This window comes from Bubalus bubalis, chromosome 5 (genome assembly GCF_019923935.1).
Source record: "Bubalus bubalis isolate 160015118507 breed Murrah chromosome 5, NDDB_SH_1, whole genome shotgun sequence".
Classification (NCBI taxonomy): Eukaryota; Metazoa; Chordata; class Mammalia; order Artiodactyla; family Bovidae; genus Bubalus; species Bubalus bubalis.
In genome coordinates this window covers 35,769,341-35,777,886 of record NC_059161.1, presented here as the reverse complement: position 1 = coordinate 35,777,886, position 8,546 = coordinate 35,769,341, and positions in this window count along the sequence as shown.

The window sequence follows — 8,546 nt, the reverse complement described above, 5'->3', positions numbered from 1 at the left end:
ATATTTTCGAAATTAATCCTTTGTCAGTCATTTCATTTGCTGCTATTTTGTCCCATTCTGAGGATTGTCTTTTCACCTTGCTTATAGTTTCCTTTGCTGTGCAAAAGCTTTTAAGTTTAATCAGGTCCCACTTGTTTACTTTTGTTTTTATTTCCATTACTCTAGGAAGTGGGTCATAGAGGATCTTGCTTTGCTTTATGTCATCGAGTGTTCTACCTATGTTTTCCTCTAAGACTTTTATAGTTTCTGGTCTTACATTTAAGTCTTTAATCCATTTTGAGTTTATCTTTGTGTATGGTGTTGGGAAGTGTTCTAATTTCATTCTTTTACATGTAGCTGTCCAGTTTTCCCAGCATGATTTATTGAAGAGGCTGTCTTTGCCCCATTGTATATTCTTGCCTCCTTTGTCAAAAATAAGGTACCCATAGCTACATGGGTTTATTTCTGGGCTTTCTATCTTGTTCCATTGGTCTATATTTCTGTTTTTGTGCCAATACCATACTGTCTTGATGACTGTAGCTTTGTAGTATAATCTGAAGTCAGGAAGGTTGATTCCTCCAGCTCCATTCTTCTTTCTCAAGACTGGTTATTTGGGGTCTTTTGTGTTTCCATATGAATTGTGAAATTTTTTTGTTCTAGTTCTGTGAAAAACGCCACTGGAAATTTGATAGGGATCACATTGAATCTGTAGATTGCATTTGGTAGTATAGTCATTTTCACAATATTGATTCTTCCTACCCAGGAACATGAAATATCTTTTCATGTTTATGTCTCTCTATTTATGTCATATTTGATTTCTTTCATCAGTGTCATAATTTTCTGTGTACAGTTCTTTTGTCTCCTCAGGTAAGTTTACTCCTAGATATTTAATTCTTTTTGTTGCAATGGTGAATGGGATTGATTCCTTAATTTCTCTTTCTGATTTTTCATTGTTAGTATATAGAAATGAAAGTGATTTCTGTGTATTGATTTTGTATCCTTCAATTTTGCTAAATTCACTGAGTACCTCTAGTAATTTTCAGATACTATCTTTAGGGCTTTCCATGTACAGTATCATATCATCTGCAAACAGTGAGAGCTTTACTTCTTCTTTTCTCATCTGGATTCCTTTTATTTCTTTTTCTTCTATGATTGCTGTAGCTAGGACTTCCAGAACTATGTTGAATAATAATGGTGAAAATGGACACTCTTGTCTTATTCCTGATCTTAGGGGGAAAGCTTTCAGTTTCTCACCATTGAGAATAATGTTTGCTGTAGGCTTATCATATATGACTTCTACTGTGTTGAGGTAGGTTCCTTATATGCCCATTTTTTGAAGAGTTTTAATCATAAATGGGTACTGAATTCTGTCAAAAGTTTTTTTCTGCATCTATTGAGATTATCATATAGTTTTTATCTTTCAATTTGTTATTATGGTGTATCATATTGATTGATTTGTGTATATTGATGAATTCTTGCATTGTTGGAATAAACCCAACTTGATCATGGTGTATGAGCTTTTTGATGTGTTACTGAATTCTGTTTGCTAGAATTTTGTTGAGGATTTTTGCATCTATGTTCATCAGTGATATTGGCCTGTAGTTTTCTTATTTTGTGTTGTCTTTGTTTCTGGTTTTGGTATCAGGGGGATGGTGGCCTTGTAGAATGAGTTTAGAAGTACTCCTTCCTCTGAAATTTTTTTGAAAGAGTTTTAGAAGAATAGGCATCAGCTCTTCTCTAAATGTTTGATAGAATTCTCCTGTGAAGCCATCTGATCCTGGGCTTTTGTTTTTTGGGAGATTTTTGATCACAGCTTCAATTTCAGTGCTTGTAATTTGGTTGTTCATAATTTCTGTTTCTTCCTGGTTCAGTCTTGGAAGGTTGAACTTTTCTAAGAACCTGTCCATTTCTTCCAGGTTGTCCATTTTTTGCCATACAGTTGTTCATAATGGATTCTTATAATCCTTTGTATTTCTGCATTGTCTGTTGTAACCTCTCCTTTTTCATTTCTAATTTTGTTGACTTGATTCTTCTCTCTTTTTTCCTTGATGAGTCTGGCTAAAGGTTTCTTAATTTTGTTTATCTTCTCAAAGAACCAATTGTTGTTTTATTAATCTTTACTATTGTTTCTTTCATTTCTTTTTCATTATTTCTGCTTGAATTTTTATGATTTCTTTCCTTCTACTAATTTTGGGCTTTTTTTTGTTCTTCTGTTTCCAGTTGTTTTAGGTGTAAAGTTATGTTGTCTATTCAATGTTTTTCTTGTTTCTTGAGGTAGGATTGTATTGCTTCCCTCTTAGAACTGCTTTTGCTGCATCCCATAGGTTTTGAGTTGTCATGTTTTCAATTGTCATTTGTTTTGAGAAATTTTTTTATTTCCCTTTTGATTTCTTCAGTAACCTGCTGGTTATTTAGAAATGTGTTGTTTAATCTCCATGTGTTGTGTTTCTTACAGTTTTTTTCTTGTAATTGATATCTAGTCTCATAGTGTTGTGGTTGGAGAAGATGCTTGATATGATTTAAATTTTCTTAAATTTACTGAGGTTTGATTTGTGACCCAAGATGTGGTCTATCCTGGAGAATGTTCCATGTGCACTTGAGAAGAAGGGGTGTTCTTCTGCATTTGGATGCAATGTCCTGAAGACATCAATGAGATCCATCTCATCTAATGTATCATTTAAGACTTGTGTTTCCTTATTAATTTTCTGTTTTAATGATCTGTCCATGGTGTGAGTGGGGTGTTAAAGTCTCCTACTATTATTGTGTTACTGTCAATTTCTCCTTTTATGTCTGTTAGTGTTTGTCTTATGTATTGAGGTGCTCCTATGTTGGGTACATAGATATTTACAATTGTTATGTCTTCCTCTTGGATTGACCCCTTGATCATTATGTAGTGTCCTTCCTTATCTCTTGTAATCTTCTTTATTTTAAGGTCTATTTGGTCTGATATGAGGATTACTACTCCAGGTTTCTTTTGCTTCCCATTTGCATGGAATATATTTTTCCATCCCCTCACTTTCAGTCTGTATGTGTCTTTAGGTCTGACATGGGTTTCTTATAGATAGCATATATATGGGTCTTGTTTTTTTATCCATTCAGCCAGTCTGTGTCTTTTGGTTGGAGCATTTAATCCATTTACATTAAAGTAATTATTGATATATATGTTCCTGTTGCCATTGTCTTAATTGTTTGGGGTTGATTTTGTAGATCTTTTTTCTTCTCTTGTATTTCTTGACTATATAAGTCCCTTTAACATTTGTTGTAAAGCTGGTTTGGTGGTACTGAATTCTTTTAACTTTTACTTGTCTGAAAGCTTTTTATTTCTCCATCAATTTTGAATGAGATCCTTGCCAGGTACAGTAATCTTGGTTGTAGATTTTTCCCTTTCAGTACTTTAAATATATCCCACCATTCCCTTCTGGCCTGCAGAGTTTCTGCTGAAAGATCAGCTGTTAAGCATATGGGGTTTCCCTTGTATGTTACTTGTTGCTTCTCCCTTGCTGCTTTTAATATTCTTTCTTTGTGTTTAGTCTTTGTTAGTTTGATTAGTATGTGTCTTGGCATGTTTCTCCTTGGGTTTATCCTGTATGGGACTCTTTGAGCCTCTTGGACTTGAGAGACTATTTCCTTTTTCATGCTGGGGAAATTTTCAACTATAATTTCTTCAAAAATTTTCTCATACCCTTTCTTTTTCTCTTCTTCTTCTGGGACCCCTATAATTCGAATGTTGGTGCATTTGATATTGTTCCAGAGGTCTCTGAGATTATCCTCAGTTCTTTTCCTTCTTTTTACTTTATTCTGCTCTTCAAAAGTTATTTCCATCATTTTCTTCCAGCTAACTGATTTGCTCTTCTGTTTCAGATATTCTGCTATTGATTCCTTCTAGAGTATTTTTAATTTCAGCAACTGTGTTGTCTGTGTTTATTCTTTAATTCTTCTAGGTCTTTGTTAACAGATTCTTGCATTGTCTCCATTTTGTTTTCAAGGTTTTTGATCATCTTTACTATCAGTATTCTGAATTATTTTTCAGGTAGTTTGCCTATTTTCTCTTCATGTATTTGGACTTCTGTATTTCTAGTTTGTTCCTTCATTTGTGTAGTATTTCTCTTCCTTTTCATTATTTATTTTTTAACTTAATGTGTTTGAGGTCTCCTTTTCTCAGCCTTCAAGGTTGAATTCTTTCTTCCTTTTGGTTTCTGCCCACCTAAGGTTAGTCGATGGACGTGAGTCTGGGTGAACTCCGGGAGTTGGTGATGGACAGGGAGGCCTGGCGTGCTGCAATTCATGAGGTTTCAAAGAGTCAGACACGACTGAGTGACTGAACTGAACTGAAGGTTGGTCCAGTGGTTTGTGTAAGCTTTGTATCAGGTGGGATTTGTGCTGGGTTTTTGTTTGTTTGCTTGCTTTTCCTCTGATGGGCAAGGCTGAGTGAGGTGGTGATCCTGTCTGCTGATGACTGGGTTTGTATTTTTGTTTTGTTTGCTGTTTAGGTGAGGTGTCCTGCACAGGGTGCTACTGGTGGTTGGGTGATGGTGGGTCTTGTATTCAAGTGGTTTCCTTTGTGTGAGTTCTCACTATTTGATACTCCCTAGGGTTAGTTCTCTGGTAGTCTAGGGTCTTGGAGTCAGTGCTTCCACTCCAAAGGCTCAGGGCTTGATCTATTCTCTATTGCCTTTCACAGACCTTTGTCAGGGACTCATGGTCTCTCCACAAGGATTTGGCTAGCCTTTGGTGATTTGCTAGGACACACACTATTCTAATCCAGGGGGTGTCAAATTTCCTTTTTCTCCTTTGTGTTTAGTCTAGTTTGACTTGCTCACAGAGTGCCCCACATAGAGAACTTTAATCTGGCACTTCAAACCCAAGTTCCTGGAGAGAAATGACTGTGGTAACTACACCTCAGTTCTTTCAGCTGTATGAATACCAAGGATACTCCTCTTGTACATTTTTGTCTGGTTTTGCTCTCATGACTATACAAATCGATTCCAGTTTCAATAAATTAGTTAAGGCATATTCACTTCATCTCTCTTAGTTAGAAGAGTTTGTGCAAAGTTGGAATTATTTCTTCTGTGAATGTCTGGTAAAAGTTATCAGCAGAATCACCTGGACTTGACATTCTCTCAAAGGAAAATTTTGTTTTGTGTTTCAATTTCCTTAAAGAGTTTAGGACCAGTCAGGTTTACTTTTTCTTCCTGAGCCACTGTTGTTAAGTTACATTTTTCTAGGAATTTATCAATTTGTGATCCTAAAGATGTTTTTAATGTTCTCTGACCATTTTAAGCTCTGCGTATCTGTATTTATCTGCTCTATCTGTATTTATGTGCCCCAGTTCAGTCTTAGTACTGTTGATTTGCACCTTCTGTCTTCCCATCTTGATCAGTTTTATTGGGGTGTGTGTTTGGTGCATGGCATACACAGTACTTAGAAAGAATAATAAGTGATTCTTCTATAGCAGCACATCTGTAATTTTCATGTGCATATTATAGTTATATACATACGGTTATGCTCCAATATGCTACTGGAGATCAGTGGAGAAATAACTCCAGAAAGAATGAAGGGATGGAGCCAAAGCAAAAACAATACCCAGCTGTGGATGTGACTGGTGATAGAAGCAAGGTCCGATGCTGTAAAGACCAATATTGCATAGGAACCCGGAATATTAGGTCCATGAATCAAGGCAAATTGGAAGTGGTCAAACAGGAGATGGCAAGAGTGAATGTCGACATTCTAGGAATCAGCGAACTGAAATGAACTGGAATGGGTGAATTTAACTCAGATGACCATTATATCTACTACTGCGGGTAGGAATCCCTCAGAAGAAATGGAGTAGCCATCGTGGTCAACAAAAGAGTCTGAAATGCAGTACTTGGATGCAATCTCAAAAATGACAGAATGATCTCTGTTTGTTTCCCAGGCAAACCATTCAATATCACAGTAATCCAAGTCTATGCCCCAACCAGTAAAGCTGAAGAAGCTGAAGTTGAACAGTTCTATGAAGACCTACAAGACCTTTTAGAACTAACACCCAAGAAAGATGTCCTTTTCATTAAAGGGGACTGGAATGCAAAAGTAGGAAGTCAAGAAACACCTGGAGTGACAGGCAAATTTGGCCTTGAAATATAGAATGAAGCAGGGCAAAGGCCAATAGAGTTTGGCCAAGAGAACACACTGATCATAGCAAATACCCTCTTCCAACAACACAAGAGAAGACTCTACACATGGACATCACCAGATGGTCAACACCGAAATCAGATTGATTATATTCTTTGCAGCCAAAGATGGAGAAGCTCTATACAGTCAGCAAAAACAAGACCAGGAGCTGACTGTGGCTCAGACCATGAACTCCTTATTGCCAAATTCAGACTTAAATTGAAGAAAGTAGGGAAAACCACTAGATCATTGAGGTATGACCTCAATCAAATCCCTTATGATTATACAGTGGAAGTGAGAAATAGATTTAAGGGACTAGATCTGATAGATAGAGTGCCTGATGAACTATGGATGGAGGTTCGTGACATTGTACAGAAGACAGGGATCAAGACCATCCCCGTGGAAAAGAAATGCAAAAAAGGAAAATGGCTGTCTAGGGAGGCCTTACAAATAGCTGTGAAAAGAAGAGAAGCAAAAAGCAAAGGAGAAAAGGAAAGATATAAACATCTGAATGCAGAGTTCCAAAGAATAGCAAGAAGAGATAAGAAAGCCTTCCTCAGTGATCAATGCAAAGAAATAGAGGAAAACAACAGAATGGGAAAGACTAGAGATCTCTTCAAGAAAATTAGAAATACCAAGGGAACATTTCATGCAAATATGGGCTCGATAAAGGACAGAAATGGTATGGACCTAACAGAAGCAGAAGATATTAAGAAGAGGTGGCAAGAATACACAGAAGAACTGTACAAAAAAGATCTACATGACCCAGATAATCACGATGGTGTGATCACTCACCTAGAGCCAGATATGCTGGAATGTGAAGTCAAGTGGGCCTTAGAAAGCATCACTACAAACAAAGCTAGTGGAGGTGATGGAATTCCAGTTGAGCTATTTCAAATCCTGAAAGATGATGCTGTTAAAGTGCTGCACTCAATATGCCAGCAAATTTGGAAAACTCAGCAGTGGCCACGGGACTGGAAAAAGTCAGTTTTCATTCCAATCCCAAAGAAAGGCAATGCCAAAGAATGCTCAAACTACCGCACAACTGCACTCATCTCACATGCTAGTAAAATAATGCTCAAAATTCTCCAAGCCAGGCTTCAAAAATACATGAACTGTGTACTTCCAGATGTTCAAGCTGGTTTTAGAAAAGGCAGAGGAACCAGAGATCAAATTGCCAACATCCGCTGGATCATGGAAAAAGCAAGAGAGTTCCAGAAAAACATCTATTTCTGCTTTCTTGACTATGCCAAAGCCTTAGACTGTGTGGATCACAATAAACTGTGGAAAATTCTGAAAGAGATGGGAATACCAGACCACCTGATCTGCCTCTTGAGAAACCTATATGCAGGTCAGGAAGCAACAGTTAGAACCGGGCATGGAACAACAGACTGGTTCCAAATAGGAAAAGGAGTACACGTCAAGGCTGTATATTGTCACCCTGCTTATTTAACTTATATGCAGAGTATGTCATGAGAAACACTGATGGAAGAAGCACAAGCTGGAATCAAGATTGCTGGGAGGAATATCAATAACCTCAGATATGCAGATGACACCACCCTTATGGCAGAAAGTGAAGAGGAACTAAAAAGCCTCTTGATGAAAGTGAAAGAGGAGAGTGAAAAAGTTGACTTAAAGCTCAACATTCAGAAAACAAAGATCATGGCATCTGGTCCCATCACTTCATGGGAAATAGATGGGGAAACAGTGGAAACAGTGTCAGACTTTATTTGTTGGGGCTCCAAAATCACTGCAGATGGTGACTTGCAGCCATGAAATTAAAAGACGCTTACTCCTTGGAAGGAAAGTTATGACCAACCTAGATAGCATATTCAAAAGCAGAGACCTTACGTTGCCAACAAAGGTTCATCTAGTCAAGGCTATGGTTTTTCTAGCAGTCATGTATGGATGTGAGAGTTGGACTGTGAAGAAAGCTGAGCACCGAAGAATTGATGCTTTTGAACTGTGGTGTTGGAGAAGACTCTTGAGAGTCCCTTGGACTGCAAGGAGATCCAACCAGTCCATTCTGAAGGAGATCAGTCCTGGGTGTTCTTTAGAAAGACTGATGCTAAAGCTGAAACTCCAGTACTTTGGCCACCTCATGCAAAGAGTTGATTCTTTGGAAAAGACTCTGATGCTGGGAGGGATCGGGGGCAGGAGGAGAAGGGGATGACAGAGGATGAGATGGCTGGATGGCGTCACCGACTCGATGGACGTGAGTCTGAGTGAACTCCGGGAGTTGGTGATGGACAGGGAGGCCTGGTGTGCTGCAATTCATGGGGTCGCAAAGAGTCAGACATGACTGAGCGACTGAACTGAACTGAACTGAATACAATATGGCTAAAGTATTATTGTATTTTGTACCAGTCATTAAATGTCTTATTTTAAGCTACACTCCTGTTGAGTGGAAGATGTAA